Below are 23,813 nucleotides of genomic sequence, written 5' to 3'. Positions count from 1 at the left end.
AATTCGGACTGCTCACACACACACATCCAATCTTTCATTATGGAGGAGCTGGTGACTTTTTTCTGCAATTTATCTCAGAGGTCTGCATTAGCCCAGTACAGGTAGAAAAATTGGAGCTTGAGATAAAAGGAGAGAGGGAGGGAGGGAGCTGCTGTTGTATTCACAGCACGATCAACAGCTTCTGTATTGCTCTTTGTGTTGGCGAACGTGCTCGCCCAATCTGCTGTGCCTCTCTGTCTCCAGGGCGTTCCAAGAGCCTGATAATGAATGGCATATCAGTCCCAAAAAAAGATTATTCCTTCACTTTCAAAACAAAGCAAAAAATCATTGAACTGCCAGGGTTGTTAAGGACCTGCGGGTTGCTGTGGAGATGACCTTTGGGGATTTTATAAGCAGTTAATGCATGAGCAACTGTATGTATTCAGCAAGTGGGAGAGGTCAACACTGTGGTGAGTTGGAGAAACTGGAGTGGATGCGTTGGTTCCAGTAACACTGTTAGACACAGACTTCAAGCTCCGAATGTTAACAGCTCATTACTTTTTCAACAAAAATTGTTAGGAGGGAGTCTGCAAATATTTTCTACTAATATTTAATTAATTGCATGACATCAATGAGATGAATATGCGTGTGTGCTGCTAATATTTAATTAACTGCACAGTAATCATTTGGTGAGTCAACAGGAATAGTCAGGAGTGCCAAAATACAGGCGTTTGTTATTCTGCAGCTTTCAGAAATAGCAACATGATCTCCATGGAATGGATCCCAGTCACTGTATGTTCCCTAAAAAAATGTGCTACTTCTCGGTAATCCTCACTGCCCACATATAATGGGTTTACACTGGAGTGGCTTAAACCAGGTCAATGTGGGTTTTGGAAACTACCTTATTTACACATCAGTCAACAACAAATTGCTGCCTTTTAAGTGCACCTTGTGATTGCTGTGCTGGAGACAGATGTTGGGGTGGGCGCTGGATGCTTTCATATCTGCACAGCTCACGTCCAGACAACATGGAAGCGGATTAAAACTCCGTCGTGGCACAGCTTTAGAAACTAGCCGGTGAAACCCATCCTGTGCATGTGGGCACAGACCCCAGAGGGCCCAGTCCTGCCTGGGGCTCAGCTGGTACCTGGGCTCTGGCGGTCCTCTCACTGCCAGCGGCCTGGGCATTTCCTCCTCAGCCAGCTGCGACAATGTGGCAGTGAGGTGGTCAGCAGGTGGTGTTCCCACACTCTGTACCTCTTGGCCTCCCATTGAGGTGGCTCTATCTGAGCTGCAAGAGACAGTCTTGCCACGTTTTTCCTCTGAGGCTGTGGCGCCCTGACCCTCAGATGTTGAGGGGGACGTTTCTGCAGATGCTGGTTTTACCCTTGAGAGACAGAGAGAGAGAGAGAAGGGCAGCATTGTAGCCAGTGGCTCAAAATGGTGTGAAATGAATGAGATGATAGCACAGTTCCTGAAGGACAGAATGGCATTGACAAGCAGAATGGGACTTGGCTGTCGGGACATGGATATCTCTGCAGGAACAGACCTAGCCTTCTCTTGCCAGGGTAAGGGTTGTCTGCCTGTAGGAACCAAATGTTGGGCACCAACTCCTACCCAGCCACTGTGTTCTCCTGTAATGGCGGGCAGAGCAGGTGAGACAACAGTGAGTGGCACTGCTATTAGTGCTGGTGTACATGAGGGAAAGGTGGTGAGGTATTCCGAGGGAGTAAGGAAGTAACACAGAGGGCATGCGGGGTTAGAGATGTGGGAGGTGGGGGGGGGGGGGGGGGGGGGGGGGGGGGAGGAGAGCGAGAGAGGGAAGCTACTGCATACAATCATAGGAGGGGCACCTTGGTGTGGGAGGTGCATTGGCAGCGATAGAGTGAGTGCAATGGATCAAGGGAACAGAGGGCGACATTCACCCTGGCATTGACCTCGTGGCATTGCTGGTAATCTCAGAGCAGGTTGGCAGTGTCTATTGGCACACTGGCCCTTCAGAACGATGATCCTACCACCCCATCCCCCTGGATTACCTGGTACTACCTTCCCCTTCTCCACCATGTCCCGACTCTGTCCTTTGATTACTCGTATTCATCCAGGTGAACTGTGACCTTTTAAAGATGGTGCAGCATCTCAGTGGATACCTGCTGGTGAGCTTGGGAAGAGCACATGGGAAGAACGCATAAAATTGGATGTGACAGATGCTATAGGTGTGGGGTAAGTAAGGACCACATTGAGTTTGGTAAGATATGGTGAGAGAACCCATGATGGAAAACCCTCCAACAAACTCAACTTGGAATTTGCCAAAATTTGAAGCAACGGCCCAGAAAGCTTGCACAAACAGCAAAGTGACAATGACCATATAAATTTGCGATGTTGATTGTGGAATAATTATTGACCAACAAACAATGAATAACTCCCCTACCCTTCTCTGAAATAATGTCACACCCACATGAGACGGCAGAGTGGTGTACCACCATTACTGGTCCATCATGCAGCACTCCCTCAGGACAGCATCGGAGAGTCAGCGTTGATTTTTATACACTTTTGGATGTTGGCTTCTGATCCGCCTTACACAGACAGCATTAAAATCCTGTGTCCAACTATAGAGTCCCCAGCTGATGTAAATCTGCTGCCATAGTAGTTTGACAAAGAAATGTTTCAATGTCTGTGTCTAATAATGCAAAGAGAACATCAGAGTGGAATAACGAAATCCAAAGTGACTTCCATTGTGTCTTAATTACCAAAATGGTGGTGTGGGAAAGAACCATAGGTTCAGCAGTAGGTCATTCAGCCCCTTGAGTCTGATCTATAATTCAATGAAGTCATGCTGATCTGAAGTCTAACTCCATATACCTACCTTTGGCCCATATTCCTTAATACCTTAGCTTAACCAACATATATCCATCTAAGATGTAAAAGTAGCATGTTAAACCCTGTCTGCTATTTGTAGCCATTATAATTTCTGAATGTTGCACTTTTTGATATCCAAAGTTAACTTTAGAACCTTTACTGGTGCACACTCCAACCCTTTCCGCTCATGGAAGTGTTTAGGACCAGACTGCTTTGTTGCAGAATTAAGGATTGCCAATTTAAGACTGAGATAAGGAAGAATGTCTCTTCTGGAACTTCCCATTCCCCGAGCCAAGCTCTTCCAGTACAGTTACGACACTGGCATCTACCCAACAATGTGGAAAATTGCCCAGGTATGTCCTGGACACAAAAAGCAGGACAGATCCAACCCGGCCAATTACCGCCCAATCAGTCTACTCTCCATCATCAGTAAAGTGATGGAAGGTGTCATTAACAGCGCTATCAAGCAGCACCCGCTCAGCAACAACCTGCTCAGTTCCTGACCTCACCCCAGCCTTGGTTCAAACTTGGACAAAAGAGCTGAATTCCAGAGGGGAGGGGAGGGGAGAGGGACAGCCCTTGACATCAAGGCTGCATTTGACTGAGTGTGGCATCAAGGAGCCCTGGCAAAACTGGAATCAGTGGGTATCGGGGGCAAACACTCCGCTGGTTAGAGTCATACCCGACACAAAGGAAGATGGCTGTGGTTGTGGAGGGTCAGTCATCTCAGCTCTAGGACATCTCTGCAGGAGACCCTCAGGGTAGTGGTCCAAGGCCCAACCATCTTCAGCTGCTTCATCAATGACCTTCCCTCCATTATAAGGTCAGAAGTAGGGATGTTCACCGATGATTGCACAATGGTCAGCACCATTTGTGACTCCTCAGACACTGAAACAGTCCATGTTCAAATGCAACAAGATTTAGACAATATCCAGGCTTGGGCTGACAAGTGGCAAGTAACATTCACACCACACAAATGCCACACAATGACCATCATCAATAAGAGACACTCTCACCACTGCCCCTTGACACTCAAAGGTATTACCATCACTGAATCCCCCACTGTCAACATCCTTGGGGTTACCATTGACCAGAAACTCAACTGGACTTGCCACATAAACACAGTGGCTACAATAGAAGGTCAAAGGTTAGGGATACTGTGGCAAGTAATTCCCCTCCTGACACCCCGAGGTCTATCCACCATCTACAAGGCACAAGTCAGGGGTGTGATGCAATACTAGGAGACAGTGAGGTCTGCAGATGCTGGATTTCAGAGTTGAGAGTGTGTTGCTGGAAACTCACAGCAGGTCAGGTAGCATCCACGGAGCAGGAAAATTGACATTTCGGGCCAGAGCCCTTCATCAGGAATCATGATAGAATACTCCCCACTTGCCTGGGTGAGTACAGCTCCAGCAACACTCAAGCAGCTTGACACCATACAAGACAAAGCAACCCACTTGATTAGCACCACATCTACAAACATTTAATCCCTCTGCCATTGGTGCTCAGTAGCAGTAGTGTATACCATCCAAAAGATGCACTTCAGATACTCACCAAAGATCCTTAGACAGCACCTTCCAAACCCACGACCACTTCCATCTAGAAGGACAAGGATAGCTGTTACTTGGGAACACTACCACCTGGAAGTTCCCCTCCAAGCCACTCACTACCCTGACATGGAAATATACTGCTGTACCTTCACAGTCATTGGGTCAAAATCCTGGAATTCCCTCCCTACTGGCATTACACAGCAAGCGGACTGCGGCGATTCAAGAAGGCAGCTCACCACCACCTTCTCAAGGGCAAATACAGATGGGCTATCAATGCTGGCCAGCCAGCGACACCCAAGTCCCACAAATGAATTTTAAATAAGTAGTTGTGCATCTTTCGACCCCCTTGTCACAGAGAGCTGTATGCGGCAGAGTTCTTATATAGATTTAAGGTTGCAATAGAAGATTCTTGATCAGTCTTGATTCTTGAATGTTATGGGGAAAGGGAAGGAAAATGGACATGAGGAATATCAGATCAGTCATGATCCGATTGAATGGTGGGACAGGCTGGAGGGGCTGACTGGCCTACTCCTGTTCCTATTCCTTAAGATCTTATTGTCTTTCAGATTGGTAGCCAATGGACCAAGAGTTATATGTAACATGTTCCCTAACAGAACACGTGGTCTTTCAAAAAAACATCCTAACTTTAACTCAAATCATGGTTACAATTGCCATTGGGACCAAAAATATTTTGGGACATTAATTTTCCAGTAACCAATGGAAATAAGTGAAGGACGAGATTTCAGGTTTTAAAATTTTTACTGTAAGAAACAGACTAAAATCAATATGGATTAAACAGCATTCAAAAGGGAGCTGATGCATCATCATAGAATCCCTACAGTATGGAAGCAGGCCATTTGACCCATCAAGTTCACACTGACCTTCTGAAGAGTATCTCACTCAGAACCAATCCCTAACCCTATCCCTATAACCCTGCATTTTCTATTGCTAACCCACCTAGCCAGCACAGTCCTGGACACTATGGCAATTTAGCATGGCCAATCCACCTAACCTACACACCTTTGGACTGTGGGAGGAAGCCTCATCAGACAAAGGGACAATGTGCAAACTCCACACTGTCACCTGAATTGAACTCCCTGGCACTGTGAGGCAGCAGTGATAACCACTGAGCCACCATGCCACCCCTCAACCTAAAGAGAGGAAAATTTTTCATTAACTAATATTCTCATTGGAGGCACATCTTACATCTTTTGGTGTATGCCGCACTTCTGTGATCCTGGTAAACATGAGAACCTTGGATGAGGAGTGGAGTGAGCTCTACTCTGGTTGAATAGCATGCCGCCATCTCTTGGGTGGACATGTGGGAAATGGTTACCTCAGCGTTGAATTGAAGGGCTGCCAATCATTGTGGAAACATAGGCCAGCACTAATCACAGGCTTTGAGAGTAGGACAGAAACCCAGAAAAAAATAATTGTTTGCACTGGCTCTCACTTAAGGCAAAACACTTAAGGCCTCAGGCGACTGACTGTGTGGAGTTTGCACGTTCTCCCCGTGTCTGCGTGGGTTTCCTTCGGGTGCTCCGGTTTCCTCCCACAGTCCAAAGATGTGCAGGGTCAGGTGAATTGGCCACGCTAAATTGCCCTTAGTGTTAGGTAAGGGGTAAATGTAGGGGTATGGGCGGGTCGGTGTGGACTTGTTGGGCCGAAGGGCCTGTTTCCACACTGTAATGCAATCTAATCTAAAAAAAACCATCTAGCCAAGGTTCACCAGGCCTAGGATTTTTTTTTCAATGAGTCTTGCTATTTGACGTGACTCTTGTCCATTGGGTATTTTGAAGTTATTTGCTCACTATGTGTGTTTTTCTCCCAATTATCCGGCACTAATCCCCTGTGTTAATTAAACCAAGTTTCATCTAGTCTTAATTCACCCAGGCTTTACAAAAACAGATAATTGAACAGTCACAATTAACTCCTGAGAGTGGTTAGAGAGAGCTCCATAGTTCTGTGTGCCAGCTGATGCCAAAATTCAGAAGTAGGCTCTAATGTTATTCTTCATTTGATACAAATCTCGCTTTTAAAACGTTGGATTGTACAGATGAACGTCCTTATCTTGTAGATGGATTTGAAGACCTTTCACGCTGTTCTCAGGTCTTAGTGTTTTAGAGGCATCAAGATTTGTAGAGAAGTTGATCCTGCCTCTGAAATTTAGTTTTGTGTTCCTCACCATCTTCTTACCCTTCTCCCCCAACACACCACTGTGCTGAAATCCCATCCAGATGTCCTTTAAAGGTGATTAACTCGAGGTAAAACTTGTTTAAGCCGATGGGAAGCAGTGCTGCAATGTGCTTGGGGCATGAAGTTGTCTGCATTTGGCAAAAAAAAGGATATCTCAAGCATGTTATATCCACATTCCGAGCACCTCTTAACTAAATGATTCCCTGTAAGTGTTAAAGGAGACAAGGATGATATTATCAATGCAGCCTAGGTTTGTAGAGGTCATTAACTCTTGTAAGTAAACATATGATGCACTAATGAGCTAGAAAAAATAATGGCAAATTAACAGCATCGGTTATAAATAGTCCATTGAAGGTTCTCAGCAGTTTGTGGCAAAGAGGAGATGTGTTCGGATTTATGATTTCCCCAGAAATTGCCAGAAGATTTTCCACCATTAACCTTGGAAGAACTGAAACACTTGTAATCTCATCATGAACCTTCCCATGGAAGTCTATCGGCTGTCCTGAAATCGCTGCGGTTACTGTGTTCATGCAAATCGATCTCGCTGCAGCCATGCAGAGCTGGCCATTCGCGTTGTAGGAGCCCCTGTTAATGATGTGATTGATGGCCCTGACATGACTTACTACCCTGGAGGCCCCAGAGAGGAATGTTCCCGCTGTGGAGTTTCATTCCGCCAGGAAATGAATCGCTCCCGAATGTTGTTGAACTTTTAAAATGTCTTGGGCAATGTTTTTGCACCTGATCTTACCAGAATGACCTCACACTCCTGTTAATATGCAAAGACAATAGTTATCAGGAAGCAGTTGCTTTGACACTCAGAGATACAATTTTGTTCAGAAAATCTCCATCAATTATAAATCTTTTCAGCATTACCTTTCTATGATCCTGGCTATAGTACACATCTCTGCTTTCCTTCATCGTCCATCAGTGTCAAATACCCTCCGCAGAGTCAACTTCAACTCACTCCCTCCTCTGACTCCATGTTTTAAAAACCTTCCCAAACTGTTAAGTTTTTGCAAAAACTCTTTTTATCTCCCTCTTTGGCTTACAGTGCAATTCCCTAATTCTGTTAACCTGCAAAACACCTCAGGGGATTTTCTCACAAGCTACTAAAATGCAATTTAATTGCAATTTGTTGGTGTCCCAGATGATAAACATTTTTCAATCATTGCTTTAGAACTTAGAGTCATACAGGTGTACAACACGGAAACAGGTCCAACTCGTCCATTCCGACCAGATCTCCTAACCTAATCTATCCCTCCAAACCCTTCCTATTCATATACCCATCCAAATGCCTCTAAAATGTTGCAATTGTACCAGCCTCCACCACTTCCTTGGCAGTTCATTCCACACACACACCAGCCTCTGTGTGAAAAAGTTGCCCTTTGGGTCCCTTTTAGATCTTTCCCTTCTCACCTTAAACCTATACCCTCTAATTTTGGGCTCCCCTACCGCAGGGAAAAGACCTTAGCTATTCACCTTATTCATGCCCCTCATGATTTTATAAACATTTATAAGGTCACCCTTTAGCCTTCAATACTCTAAACAAAACAGCCCCAGCCTGTTCAGCCTCTCCCTACAGCTCAAACCCTCCAACCCTGGCAACATCCTTATAAATCTTTTCTGAATCCTTTCAAGTTTCACAACATCCTTCCAGTAGGAGGAAGACCAAAACTGAATGTAGTATTCCAATACTGTCCTAACCAATGCCCTGTACGGCCACAACATGACCTCTCAAGTCCTCTACTCAATGCACGAATAACTTTTCCTGCAACTTGCCACTGCTGTATAAGGGGACTCTTGTGATGCTGTGATACTCTGCCCACTGAGCCAAGAGACCCAGGTTCAAGTTCCACTTGCCCTGATGTGTGTCACACCATCCGTGCACAGGTTAATTCGGGAAATGTCTACACTTGCAGCCAACTGGAATGATAAAGTCAATCAAGGCTCTCAGGGATTCAAATCCCAATTTATTGGATCTCTGTGCTTCCCCCATCATCCTAGACCCATTTCAGGTGGGAGACCTCCTGTAAAAACAGTGGGAGCACTCTGAATCCCTGCCAAACGCTTGTTCCTTGGGCGTAAACCCAACATCGGAACATTGTGAATGGCTTCACACCCAAGCCCTGTCCCGAGGTCAGATAACACAACCAACTCTTACGCTTCCAAGAAAATGCACGTTTGTGTTGCACCTTCCATTACCTCAATGTGTTCTGAAACACTTTACAACCAACACGTTAGTTTTCAAATCTAGGGAATGAGACAACCAGTTTACCCATTAACAGAAAAGCGATTACAACCAATGCATCTGTCCTTGTGATGTTGGTTAGGTAACGTTTTACAGAGACACCAAGAATAATTCACCCATTTTTTTCACCACGAATCGCTGGCATTCACCTCAGAAGGTAGATAGTCCTTTGGTTTGGCTTCTAGTTGACATCTCCGATAGCACAGAACTCCCACAGTACTCCCACCCAGTGGAGTGTCCACCCAACAGTGGTTAGCACTGCTGCTTCATAGCGCCAGGGACCTGGGTTCGATTTCAGATTCTCTGTGTGGAGTTTGCACATTCTCCCCGTGTCTGCGTGAATTTCCTCCGGGTGCTCCGGTTTCCTCTCACAGTCCAAAGATGTTAGATGGATTGGGCATGCTCAATTAGTCACAGTGTCCAGAGATGTATAAGTGAGGTGAGTTAGCCATGGGAAATGCAGGGTTACGGAAATAGAGCAGGGGGGGCTGGGACTGGGTGGGATGCTCTTTGAAGGGGTGGTGCAGACTTGATGGTCCGAATGGCCTGTTTCGGCACTTCAGGGATGCTGTGGAATTTTGGATTGAACCCATAATCTTCTGATTCAGAGGTGAGAGTGCTAACAGCTGAAGCATTCAGGAAGAGAAGCAGTGATTGAGTATTTTCTTTCTCTGTCCCTTCTATATCAGAGGCACTGGAGATAATTTGGAACAGCGTCAGACGATGATGGGTTAACTGTGCACACATCACAAATCGAATTTGGCACCTTCTTGCCTGGACTGGCTGATACCTCACACTGGTCAGAGGGCTCGGACGGAATTTCCACATGCTGTTGGATCGTAAAAGCTTCGATCACAGCAAAGACTTGTTACTGCCTCACGCAACTCTCTGCTGGCCATCAAAGTAAGGGTTAATCCTTAGCTGGTGTCATTACTAATTATGAGTTGTTCAAATCCTTCCTTCGGAACTTCCTCCGAGTCAAAGCAGCGCTAATGATGATCTGCTGTAGAGCTGTCCTACATGCTGCAACATGCACTGAATACTCGAGGGTTTCTCAAACATTTTCCATCCTCAGAGACTGCAGAATGAAAGGGAAGAACATTAAAGAGTTGGGCATGCATTTCTGATGCATCAGGTGTCTCCAGATACACTAAGGTGTCCCAAATGAGTTTTTAAAATAATCAAATAAAATAGACTTCAAATTACAGGAAGGATATGATTGCACTACACAGGGCGCAGAAGGGATTTACCAGCATTTTATCAGAAAGTCCCTATTGTTTGGAAGCAGGCCATTCAGTCCATCGGTCCTAAGAGCATCCCATCCTGCTACGTTTTGTCCGTGTTTTAACAGAGATCTCAAAACAGGAACAGAAATTTTGGCGGAAAAATAGATCCCATTTAAGCATTCACAAAGCATACCCTGTAAAATCCAAAAGGAATGCGTATGGGTTCCTGACTGACCAGTTTGTTGAATGGACACATTTGACTAAAGTGTTCAGATGAGCCAATGGGCAAAGGATTGGCAGATGGAGTTTAATTTAGATAAATGTGAGGTGCTGCACTTTGGAAAGGCAGATCTTGTACACTTAATGGTAAGGTCCTAGGGAGTGTTGCTGAACAAAGAGACCTTGGAATGCAGGTTCATAGTTTCTTGAAAGTGGCATCGCAGGTAGATAAGATAGTGAAGAAGGCGTTTGGTATGCTTTCCTTTATTGGTCAGAGTATTGAGTACAGGAGTTGGGAGGTCATGTTGTGGCTGTACAGGACATTGGTTAGGCCACTGTTGGAATATTGCGTGCAATTCTGGTCTACGTCCTATCGGAAGGATGTTGTGAAACTTGAAAGGGTTCAGAAAAGATTTACAAGGATGTTGCCAGGGTTGGAGGGTTTGAGCTACAGGGAGAAGCTGAACAGACTGGGGCTGTTTTCCCTGGAGCATCTGAGGCTGAGGGGTGACCTTATAGAGGTTTATAAAACCACGAGGGGCCTGGATAGGATAAATAGACAAGGTCTTCTCGCTGGGGTGGGGGAGTCCAGAACTAGAGGGCATAGGTTTAGGGTGACCGAGGAAAGATATAAAAGAGACCTAAGGGGCAACATTTTCACACAGAGGGTGGTACGTGTATGGAATGAGCTGCCAGAGGAAGTGGTGGAGGCTGGTACAATTACAGCATTTAAAAGGCATCAGGATGTGTATATGAATAGGAAGGATTTAGAGGGATATGGACCAAGTGCTGGCAAATGGGACTAGATTAATTTAGGATATCTGGTCAGCATGGATGAGTTGGGCTGAAGGGTCTGTTTCCATGCTGTACATTTCTATGACTCTATTACTTTAAGTCAGTGCTATAAATCTGCAAAAAAAAGTGCTGGAAAAACTCAGCAGATCTGGCAGCATCCATAGAGAGACAAGAAGAGTTAACACTTCGAGTCTGATCTGAGTCTTCTTCTGTGATCTGAAGAAGAGTCATATCCAACTATACAACGCAAAACACAGAAGATGAGACATATAACACTCAGAACATCTGTCTTTCTCTCCAGAGATGCTGCCAGACTTGCTGAGTTTCCCCAGCACGCCCTCTCTGTTGTCTCTCACTGGTTTCTGCTTGGCTCATAGGAGGAGAAGTGTTCCTGATGGGCAAACTGAGCACAGTTTCAGTCATGGCCCTGAGATTTGTGGTCGGCCATTTTGTTTAGGCTGTAAGAGCAATTGAGACCTCGCAAAAAAATACCGAGCAGTATTGAATTCCTGCCCTTTCGCTGGGCCCTCATACTCAACATATGACGAGGCTGACAATCCCTCCAATATTTCAACTTGGAATGGATTGGAGGAAGCAGGTTTATCGGCGTTTCTATCTAATGAACTTAAAACTCTGTTTCGCATCCTTAGGATGTGTAGAGAAAAGGCCCTATTCCTCATTCTTGCTGAATTGCCCTGAGGTTTGCCTGTTCAAACTTGATCAAACAACAAAGTCTCGTGGAAGCTAGTACAGGGGTAGTCGGGGCAGTTTGCCCTTCTTAAAATATTTTTGAGAATTAGAATTCCGACAGTGTGGAAACAGGCCCTTCGGCCCAACAAGTCAACATCAACCCTCCGAAATGTTAATGAACCAGTTTGTATGGTGTTGTTTCAGCTGTACTGCGTCTGTGGTTAGTTTCTCTGGCACTGCATGTTTGCAGTGGTAGGATTTGAACCTCTCAAATGGCACATTGTCAGGTCAGGAGCTTGACCACAGCATCACCAAACTGGGATCTGAATTCTTGACTACTACAACTAAACCCTTCCCTATCCAGCTTTCCCTGGCGTACACGTACCTCAGCGAGTGACAGTTTGGCTCAGTGTTGAGTTCATACTGCTATTTGACTTGTGGGAATACCACCATCTACAAGTTCCTCTCCAAACTACTCACTGTAACTTAGAAATATATCACAATTCCTTCTGAGTCGCTGGGTCAAAATCCTGGAATCCCTTCCCTAAGGGTAGCACGGTGGCTCAGTGGTTAGCACTGCTGCCTCACAGCGCCAGGAACACGGGTTCAATTCCACCTTCAAGTGACTGACTAGAGGGCATAGGTTTAGGGTGAGAGGGGAAAGATATAAAAAAGACCTAAGGGGCAATGTTTTCACACAGAGGGTGGTGTGTGTATGGAATGAGCTGCCAGAGGATGTGGTGGAGGTTAGTGCAATTGCAACATTTAAGAGGCATCTGGATGGGGATATGAATAGGAAGGGTTTGGAGGGATATGGGCCAGGTGCTGGCAGGTGGGACTAGATTAGGTTGGGATATCTGGTTGGCATGGACGAGTTGGACCGAAGGGTCTGTTTCCGTGCTGTTTATCTCTACGACTGTCTGTGTTGAGTTTGCACATTCTCCCCTGTGTCTGCGTGGGTTTCCTCCGGGTGCTTTGGATTCCTCCTACAGTCCAACAATGTGCAGGTCAGGTGAATTGGCCGTGCTAAATTGCCCATGGTGTTCAGGGACGTGCTGGCTAGGTCAGTCAGCCATGCAGGGGTTGGTTAGGGGTGGGCTGCTCTTTGGAGGGTCGGTGTGGACTCAATGGGCCACTGGCCTACTGTAGGAATTCCACACTGTAGGAATTCTATAAAAGAGCATTGCAAGTCAGGCCACAGCACATGGACTGCAGCTCATCGCCACCTTCTCAAGGGCAACTAGGGGTGGGCAATAATTGCTGGCCCAGCCAGAGATACCCACACTCCACTGGTGAATAAAACATAATAACCTGAATCAGAAAGCCGAACTACCCCACTATATTGGTGTCCCATGTATGAAATCGCTTCTTATTTTCAGAGTTTCCCAATAGCCCTAATGAATTGTTAACGAGAGCTGCAAACAATAAAGCAGCCTTGCAATTGTTAGTGTTCATCAGCAGTTTTTTTTTAATCCTGGCAAGACTGCCAATTTATTCTTTTCTTCAGCTTAGTTGATTTGCTGTAATTACAATACAGAGATAAGCAGATGAGTTCTTTAATGAAATTCTCTCATCTGTAACCTTTAGTGGGAAAGGAACACAGAAGATGCTGTTGATCGTGAAGTTGATTAATGTGGTAAATGGATACTGTATGTAATTTGATAAATATTTGTAAAGAATGTTAATAGATTCTTTAAAAAGACACTTGAATCAATAGATTTCAGCAATTAGCCTTTGATGCACGTATTTCATTTTCTAACAAGGCAGAGTGGGTACAGCAAGGCTTCACCAGTTAACCCTTTGTACAACTGGGATGCTGTCCTTTGGAGGGTAGTGAGGCATTACATTAGATATATGCCACTGAAGCAGGCCATTTGTCCCTCCAGCACATCCCGCACCTCCGCCCTCAGACCCCACCCCTCCAACCGTAACAAGGACAGAACACCCCTGGTGCTCACCTTCCACCCTACCAACCTTCGCATAAACCAAATCATCCGCCGACATTCCCGCCACCTCCAAACGGACCCCACCACCAGGGATATATTTCCCTCCCCACTCCTTTCCGCCTTCCGCAAAGACCGTTCCCTCCGTGACTACCTGGTCAGGTCCACGCCCCCCCCCCACAGCCCACCCTCCCATCCTGGCACCTTCCCCTGCCACCGCAGGAACTGCAAAACCTGCGCCCACACCTCCTCCCTCACCTCCATCCAAGGCCCTAAAGGAGCCTTCCACATCCATCAAAGTTTTACCTGCACATCCACCAATATAATTTATTGTATCCGTTGCTCCCGATGCGGTCTCCTCTACATTGGGGAGACTGGACGCCTCCTAGCAGAGTGCTTTAGGGAACATCTCCAGGACACCCGCACCAATCAACCACACCGCCCCGTGGCCCAACATTTCAACTCCCCCTCCCACTCTGCCGAGGACATGGAGGTCCTGGGCCTCCTTCACCGCTGCTCCCTCACCACCAGACGCCTGGAGGAAGAACGCCTCATCTTCCGCCTCGGAACACTTCAACCCCAGGGCATCAATGTGGACTTCAACAGTTTCCTCATTTCCCCTTCCCCCACCTCACCCTAGTTCTAAACCTCCAGCTCAGCACTGTCCCCATGACTTGTCCGGACTTGTCCTACCTGCCTATCTCCTTTTCCACCTATCCACTCCACCCTCTCCTCCCTGACCTATCACCTTCATCCCCTCCCCCACTCACCTATTGTACTCTATGCTACTTTCTCCCCATCCCCACCCTTCTCTAGCTTATCTCTCCACGCTTCAGGCTCTCTGCCTGTATTCCTGATGAAGGGCTTTTGCCTGAAACGTCGATTTTACTGCTCCTCGGATGCTGCATGAACTGCTGTGCTCTTCCAGCACCACTAACCCAGAATCTGGTTTCCAGCATCTGCAGTCATTGTTTTTACCTTGTTGTCCAATCCAGTCAATGATTGCATTTATGTGCCTCTGAAGCATTCGCCCCCCCATCCTGACTGTCATAGATCGGGCCAAACCCCCCTCATAAGACATTGAGAAGATAGCCTGGAGTCTAACTTTGTCTTATTTTAAAGGTAAGTGTAAGGTGTTGTGTTCCAGATGCAATTTGGCTTGTCAGATTAGAAGCAAAACATGATTTATTCTCACCTTATATTTAAATTACAAGAAAGAAGAAGCTGGAATAACCTAACTCCATTGGCAAAGGTAACAGAATAACACATGTTCCAAGATATTAACATCCGTGAAAACACCATTGGCAAAAGGCAAATTCAGAAAACAGATTGTCTCATATGCAACTCCAGTACCAGGGAGAGAACCCCCAACTTTAGCTGTAACTGAGAGAGGGAAAAAAACAGCCCCCATGTCTTCAAAATCTCAGCAACAACTACTACTGAAGCGAAAACTCCTGATTCTGTGCGAGTTTGACCCCAGCCATTCAGACTGCTTCTATTGCTCTAAGGTCTCACAAACTCTAGTGACTCAATACCCCTGCCTTAAAACCTCTCTTTGAAAAAAAACCAGGACAAATACACCTCTTAAAGCCTCAGTGTTGTTACACTGACTCATAAAATTGAAGGTGTGGTGGACAATGAAGAGGGTTACCTCAGACTATAATGGGATCTTGATCAGATGGGCCAATGGGCCGAGGAGTGGCAGTTGGAGTTGAAGCTAGATAAATGTGAGGTGCTGCATTTTGGAAAATTAAATCAGGACAGGACTTATACACTTAATGGTAAGGTCCTAGGGAGTGTTGCTGAACAAAGAGACCTTGGAGTGCAGGTTCATAGCTCCTTGAAAGTGGAGTTGCAGTTCGATAGGATAGTGAAGAAGGCGTTTGATATGCTTTCCTTTATTGGTCAGAGTATTGAGTACAGGAGTTGGGAGGTCATGTTGCAGCTGCACAGGATATTGCTTATGCCACTGTTGGAATACTGCATTCAATTCTAGACTCCTGTTTTGGGAAAGATGTTAAACTTGAAAGGGTTCAGAAAAGATTTACAAGGATGTTGCTAGGGTTGGAGGGTTTGAGCTACAGGGAGAGGCTGAATCGACTGGGGCTGTTTTCCCTGGAGTGTAGAGTGGTTAGGATGACATTATAAAGGTTTATAAAATCATGGGGGGGGCTTGGATAGGGTGAATAGACAAGATCTTTTTCCCAGGGTAGGGGAGCCCAAAATTAGACGGCATAAGTTTAAGGTGAGAGTGGAAAAATTTAAAATGGACATAATGCGCAACTTTTTCACACAGAGGGTGGTGTGTATATGGAATAAGCTGCCAGAGGAAGTGGCGGAAGCTGGTACAATTACAACATTTAAAAGGCATCTGGATGGGTATATGAATAGGAAGGGTTTAGAGGGATATGGGCCAAGTGCCGGCAAATGGGACAAGGTTAATTTAGGATATCTGGTTGGCATGGACGAGTTGGACTGAAGGGTCTGTTTCCCTCCTGTACATCTCTATGATTCTGTGAGTCTATCTAAATCTACCATCATAAACACTTATTCTCTTCGTCCTTGAAGGCACATCTAATTTCTCCTTTAATGCTTCTGCTTTAGTTGTGTTGGTTTCTTCAATGATGTAAAACCCATGTTCCACCAACATATTATATGGGTAGCAATAGCTAAACGAGACATAGTCCTCTGCAATGATATTCCTCGAATTAAAACCTTAAAGGAGTGGAAATCATCTAAAGGCAGGTCTTGAATATTTTAAGTGATGGAGCTATACCTATTTCGGGAATTTTGCATATCACCCAATTCAGCCACTGACTGATGCTTTTTGGTGTTGCTATATGTTAGGCCTTAAACAGCAAAGAGCAAAGAACAGTACGGTACAGGAACAGGCTGTCCGGCCCAGCAAGACTGTGCTGGCACATGACAGCCCTTGTTAATGGGACAAGAGGAAGGCAATGGGGAAAGGGTGGAGAATAGCATTAAATCGTGTTGGTCGTTTGAAGACCCAGTGCAGACAGGATGGATCAAATAACCTCCTGATCCTCATAAAACTTCTGTGATTCCATGTTTCAGTGGGTGAGATACTTAGGACTCAATACATGAAACACTGCAGGCTATAAATCCCACAACACAAGGTTATAGTCTAACAGGTTTATTTGAATGCACTGCCTTTCGGAGGGCTGCTCCTTCATCAGGTGGTTGTGGAGCAGGATCATAGACACAAAAGATTGCTAGCAAAAGATAGCAAAAACTGCAACGATATATTGACCAAACCTAGATTTGTTCAGGTTATCAGTTCAGTTGCATGAGACTGTAATCTTTTGCTGTACATTCTGTGTCTTATGAACCTGCTCCACAGCTACCCGATGAAGGAGTAGTGCTCTGAAAGCTATTTGTTAGCGAATTTTGAGAAGATTTGTAGCTCAGGTTGAGGTCCTGGATGTAGGTTTGCTCGCTGAGCTGGAAGGTTCATTTTCAGGCATTTCATCGCCTTACTAGGTAACATTATCAGTGAGCCTCCGGATGAAGCACTGGTGATATGGCCCACCTTCTATTTATGTGTTTAGGGTTCCTTGGGTTTGTGAAGCCATTTTCTGTGGCAATGTCATTTCCGGTGATGATGTTGTTTCCTTTTCTTTATCTCAGGGACTGGTAAATGGGATCCAAGTCAACATGTTGTTGATAGAGTTATGGTATTTTGTAAATTTTGTTGTCAACAAGCAAAGCTAATGTCATTTACAAAATACCTGGCAGGAACTGTAACAAACATGACATTGAACAAACAGGCAGAAAGCTAGCCACCAGGATACATGAACATCAACTAGTCACAAAACGACATGACCACTCTCACTAGCATCCTGAGGAAGGACACCACTTTGACTGGGACAACACATCCATCCTAGGACAAGCCAAACAGAGACATGCCTGAGAAATCCTAGAAGTGTGGCATTCCAACTGGAACTCTATCAACAAACACATTGACTTGGATCCCATTTACCAGTCCCTGAGAAAAAGAACAGGAAATGAAATCACCATAGGAAATGACATCACCAACCCAAGTAAACCTAAACACATAAATAGAAAGCAGGCCATATCACCAGTGTATCACCCAGAGACTCTCACTGATGATGTTACCTAGTATGGTGACGAAACATCTGAAAATGAACCTTCCAGCTCAGCTGTTTGCTTCCAAATAAATCTGTTGGACTGTAACCCGGTGTTGTGTGATTCTTAACTTTGTTCCCCTCCCCCACCCCGTCCAACAACGGCACCTCCACATCATGGCACAAAATGAAAGATGTTACTTTATAGAGTTTGATGCATGCAAAATATTACAGCCTCCCCATTGGTCAATTGATTGACTAAAACGATCAGGTTTGGGGAACAGAATCATTGAGTTCTTTGTCATGTTGTATGCAACATTAATCCACACAGACCTGGAAGGTGTGTGCTCTTTAGGGAATAGTTCTGAATGTGTTAACATTCCAAGTCTGGGCCAATGAGATTGACTGACCAATCAGAGCGAGCATCTCTCACCCTCAATGCTGCCATACTATGGCCACTACCAGAATGAAATCTTCACCAGCTCCTGGAGTCACAGGATTTCATGGTGGGTGGGGGTGGCAGTGGTGTTCTTGGGGTTAGGGGGATCACAGGAGAGAGCTACAGCAATTCAGAGGTAAAGGCCAGAGGGTAATTCTCAGTGGGCACGCCCTCCTGTTGTTGCTGCTCATGATCAAACACTAAATTCCTTCGATCAAGGGCCCATCCTGAGGTGAGAAGCTACATTTCATCTTAGGGTTTACCTCACGTGCACCCCTCATTGCGAGGGGCTCCCAGTGGTGGGGGTATTTTCTAATCAACCTGTTCAGAGAAATGTCATGGCACGGGTGAGACTTGAACTTGGGCCTCCTGGCTCAGAGGTAGGGACACTACCACGGTGCCTCAAAAGGCCTCGAGCCTATCGTGAAGTGGTGTGTAAATGGTTTCCGGGCAGCTTGTTGACTTTGAGCCTTCTACTCCAGAGCCTGGTGGAAATGGATAGGATTTCTGCAGGTCCCCATCCTTCTGAATTGAGTGTCATTTCCAACTGCAAACCTGCCACTGGGAACAGGGAAACTCCCCAACTACCTGAGCTCGTGAGGCCAGAAGAATCCCTAGGAAAAAATACCAGAGGGACATCCCGACAAAGAGATGAGGAGAAACTCAACAAAGAATTCCACTGTGACTCTGCGCCCAGAGAATGATGGGAGCGTGCACCTCACTAACTCGAGGGACAAGCCTGGAGACATACAAGGAAAAGTAACAGACAGAAAGGAGCACACAAAGGGGTGGGTGGGGTTAGAGAAAGAAGAGTGGGAGGAATTTGGTGTGCTGAATCTGTTGCGCTGAATGGCTTGTAACACAAGGGGGTATGCTAGCCAGCACATCACAGCATTTGCAGAGAACAAAGCCTGTTGTGAGATGGCTGTGATGAATTTTGGGATTCGAAATGCTTCGGTCGCAAGCCAGACATGCGGAGAACACCGTTGTACGTCCGCGTGTCTCAATGTCACAAGTCATTGCTTGGGATTAAATGATATTTTTTCAAGTAAATTCTATGCACGTTGAGACCAGGAAAGTGAGAGCAGTGTCTGAATGCATCTGCGATTATCAAAGTTACGCCGATTAGGTTCAAACTGTTTTTAACTTTTAATTAATTTTCTGTTACATTCTGCTCCTCCCTTGGAAATGCCTTTGACATGGAACAATAAGAGAATCTGAGACACAGCAAAGATTTTCATCTGTTAGCTGCTCTGACAGTAGTTATCAACCAACTGGAGATTTCTTCAGCACCTATTCAGCATCAACATGGCAATGTTAGGTTGTGTCTTTCAGATAGATTCAAGCTGGAGGTATGTGGGACATCTCTTCTCAATGATGTATTCACAGGTCTTGCCAGAGAGATAGGAGGCAATGGACTCCTGGTATTATCGCTGGAATGTTAATACAGAGACCTAGGAAATGTCCTGATGACTCAGATTCCAATCCTGCCAAACCAGATGGTGAAATTCGAATTCAATAAAGAAAGGTCTGGAAGTAAGAATCTAATGATTGTCGGAAAAAATCCATCTGATTCACTAAAGTCCTTCAGGGAAGGAAACTGCCATCCTAACCTGGTCTGGCCTACACTTGACTCCACGCCCGCAGCAATGTGGTTAACTCTCAACTGCTGTCGGGGCAATTAGGGATGCATAATAAATGCTGACCTGGTAAGTGACGTCCTCATCCTGTGAATGAATAAGTAATAATGGGAAGTCAACATATGTCAGGGAATAAAATCAAATTTTCCATACTTCATATCTATGTGAACAAAGAATAGTGTCAAAGGTGAAAGTGAAACATTGAACAGACCGCCAAAATTCTCAAGCAAATCATTTCTATAGATAATAATCAAAGGTGGACCCAGTACTGATCCCTGCAGAATATCGCTGATCACAGGCCTCCAGTCTGAAAAGCAATCAGGACGGCACAGGGGCTCAGTGGCTAGCGCTGCTGCCTCACAGCGCCAGGGACCCAGGTTCGATTCCAGCCTCGGGCAATTGTCTGTGTGGAGTTTGCACGTTCTCCCTGTGTCTGCGTGGGTTTCCTCCGGGGTGCTCCGGTTTCCTCCCACAGTCCAAAGTTGTGCAAGTTAGGTGAATTGGCCATGCTAAATTGCCTGTAGTGTTAGGTGCATTAGTAGGGAGTAGGTGAATGGGTCTGGGTGGGCTACTCTTCAGAGGGTTGGTGTGGACTTGTTGGGCTGAAGGGCCTGTTTCCGCACTGTGGGAAATCTAATCTAATCTTCCTCCACCATCCGCTGTCTCCTAACATAAACCAATTTTGTATCTAATTAGCAAGCTCTCCCTGAATCCCATGATCTTACTTTATTAACTAGTCTACCATGAGGAACCTTGTCAAAGGCTTTACTAAAGTCCAAGTAGACAATGTCTACACTCTGCCTTCAATGATCTTTTCAGTTACATCATCAAGAAACTCAATCTAGTTAGTGAGAGGTGATTTCCCATACTCAAAGTCATGCAAACTATCCCTAATCAGTTCTTGCTTTTCCAAGGACAGTAAATCCAGTCCCTCAGAATCCCCTCCAGCTATTTACCCGCCACTGACATCAGGCTCACTGGTGTATATAGATTCCTGGCTTTTTCTTACAGCCTTTCTTAAATAGAGGCACTACCTTTGCCAACCTCCAGTCTTCCAGAACCTCATCTGTGACTATCGATGATACAAATATCTCAGCAAAAGGCTCAGCAATCACTTCCGTGGCTTCCCACGAAATTCTGGGAAACACCTGATCAGGTCCCTCCGTTTTATCTACCTTTCTGCATTTTAAGACCTCCTGCATAACAATGAACTCTTTTCAAGACATCAAAATTATTTCCCCAAGTTCTCTGGCTTCCATGTCCTTCTCCATAGTAAATACTGATGCAAAGAAATTATTTAGTATTTCACCCATTTCCCGTGGTTCCATTAAAACTCTGCCATGCTGATCCTTAAGGGCCCTGTCTGCTTCTTAGTTACTCATTTGCCCTTAATGCTTTTGTAGAATCTCATTGGTTTCTCCTGAACTCTATTTGCCAAACTATCTCATGTCCCCTTTTTGCCCTCCTGATTTCCCTCTTAAGTATACTCCTACTTCCATTATACTCTTCTCAGGACTCACTCAATCCCAGCTGTCTATGCCTGATGTGTGTGTGTGTGTCTCTGTGTGTCTGTGTCTCTGTGTGTGAGAGAGAGAGAGAAAGACTGTGTGTGCATGCTCTTCATTAACTATCTTTCCAAATAATGTGTGTTTGTGTGTGTGTTTATGTGTGTGTCTGTGTGTGTGTGTGTGTGTGTCTGTGAGAGAGAGAGAAAGTCTGTGTGTGCATGCTCTTCATTTAACTATCTTTCCAAATAATGTGTGTCTATGTGTGTGTCTGTGTGTGTATGTGTCTGTGAGAGAGACAGAGACAGCGAGAGAAAGAAACTGTATGTACATGCTGTTCATTAAGTATCTTTCCAAATGTGATGCCACTCTACCAGAATCGAGGAACAGAGATTGCCTGTGCAGCCTGGCTAATTGCTGATGTGGAGCAGATAACCCTCTCCAATTATGCAAGGCTCATCACAAATGATCTCATCCCAAGATTTGTCAATATTGCTGATTAAAAAAATCTCTTCAAAGACAACCTGCCTGGTTTAAATTTAAACAAAGCTTGACTTAATGGATTATTAAATATATTCAGGCTGTGGTAAAACATTTTTAATCAGTGAAAGGAATCGAGGAGTGCAGGGAAAGGTCGGAAAGTGGAGTTGAGGATAATCAGGTCAGTGATGACCTTATTGAATGGTGGAGCAGGCCTGCTGGGCTGAAAGACCTATATCTGCTGTTATGGTCTTAAAAAGCTGAGCTAAATCCCCACAGTGAGGCCTAGTGCTGATAGGAGCCAACTAGTAAATAGATTTTGATGTGTAAACAGGCAGTAGACCGTGGAACAGGAAAGCCTGCACAGAAGTGAAGGAAGCACAGGAGAAGCCCGCGGTGCATTACACTGTTAGCAACAGGAAGAAATCAATCAGCCACAGTAAGTGAAATATTTCAGAAATGAAACAACCCACAGCGACGAGGAGGAAGCAAACCCTCGGAAAGTACAACAATAGCAAGCGTGCGACAGAACAGGGCAGAGGGCAATCCGTGAAGGACCTCCACTGGCACAGGAACCCACTCAGCAGTTTTAGCGAGAGTTTTTAGTGCATGCGAGAGAGAGGGAGAGAAAATTAAACACAGACCACAGCAGCACACAGAAATCCCAGTGGTATGGGAGGCTGTGGTACAGGATGAGCCCTTCCCAGCAAATGTAATACGTCAATAGCAAGAATTGCACTTGTTTGATGTATGGACCTGCAGGACAGCAACTAGTTTTAAACTGAGTACTGAAGCAGACTTATCAATCCCTTCAGATACTATGGTCTGGTTAATGTCAGAAATCTTTGAACAATCTTTGGGGCTTGTAACATGTCTTTTTAATTCATTCTTGGGGACATGGGCAGCACTGGCCAGACCAACGTTTATTGCCCATGACTAATTGCCCTCAAGATGGTGGGGGTGAGCTGCCTTCTTGAACCGCTGCAGTCCATTTGGTGTAGGTACCCCCAGCTGTGCTGATAGGGGGACGGAGTTGCAGGATTTTGACCCAGTAACAGTGAAGGACTGGCAATATATTTCCAAGCCAGGGTGGTGAGTGGCTTGGAGGGAACTGCAGGGGGTGATGTTCCCCATGTATCTGCTGCTACCTGAGGATCAGTGCAAAAGGACAGATGTAGGCTACACTTTGTTGTGATAGAAAAGAGAAATATGGAGATTTTATACCCAACTCCTAATCATTACAATTCTTAATTAAAAAGAGTTGCTTCAGACATCGTGCAGTTAGCAGCTATAGAAGTTACTTCAGTCCAAACATGATTCGGAGATGCCGGTGTTGGACTGGGGTGTACAAAGTTAAAAATCACACAACACCAGGCTATAGTCCAACAGGTTTAATTGGAAGCACACTAGCTTTCGGAGCGACGCTCCTTCATCATCAGGTGATTGTGTGACACTACCACCTGATGAAGGAGCGTCACTCCAAAATCTAGTGTGCTTCCAATTAAACCTGTTGGACTATAACCTGGTGATGTGTGATTTTTAATTCAGTCCAAACATGACATGGTGTGTAACACTCCAGGTAAATATCTTCATTTACTGGCTTCGAAGTCTTGTTATGTACAACAAACTCTATTATTGTTCACTCACTAGAGAGTAGATCTCTCATTAGAACAATGCTCTCAATTGGATCAAGTGTTTAACTGAAGCCTACCTGTTATCTAATACAGACATAAATGACCCTGTGTCGTTATTTTAAAGCAGACTGGCAGGTTGCTCTGGGCAATCATTATCCCTCAAGCAATGTCACTGATGACCTGGGAGTTACCACATCAACTTCGGACAGACTTTGCTGTGTGCAATTTGTACAACAGTACAACACAGAGTACTTTTCAAAATTACTTGATTAGCTGATAAAGGGCTTAAGGACATAGGTGACTGTGA

The 23,813-nt window shown here is 45.2% G+C and overlaps 1 long non-coding RNA gene across 1 annotated transcript in view; it reads left to right on the top strand.

Annotated features, from left to right (window-relative positions):
• The first annotated feature begins 318 nt into the window (after positions 1-318).
• LOC122541883 (uncharacterized) overlaps positions 319-23,813 on the top strand; it is a 70,490-nt gene continuing 46,995 nt past the window's right edge. The window contains exons 1-2 of the long non-coding RNA XR_015754245.1: positions 319-449; positions 9,519-9,732. This is a non-coding gene — a long non-coding RNA (uncharacterized LOC122541883). The remainder of the gene's footprint in view (positions 450-9,518; positions 9,733-23,813) is intronic.

This window comes from Chiloscyllium plagiosum, unplaced genomic scaffold, assembly GCF_037043375.1.
Source record: "Chiloscyllium plagiosum isolate Xiang-an unplaced genomic scaffold, Cpla_swu_hap1 HiC_scaffold_43, whole genome shotgun sequence".
Classification (NCBI taxonomy): Eukaryota; Metazoa; Chordata; class Chondrichthyes; order Orectolobiformes; family Hemiscylliidae; genus Chiloscyllium; species Chiloscyllium plagiosum.
The sequence above is the reverse complement of the archived record's forward strand: the minus strand, read 5'-3'. Positions and strand labels throughout refer to the sequence as shown.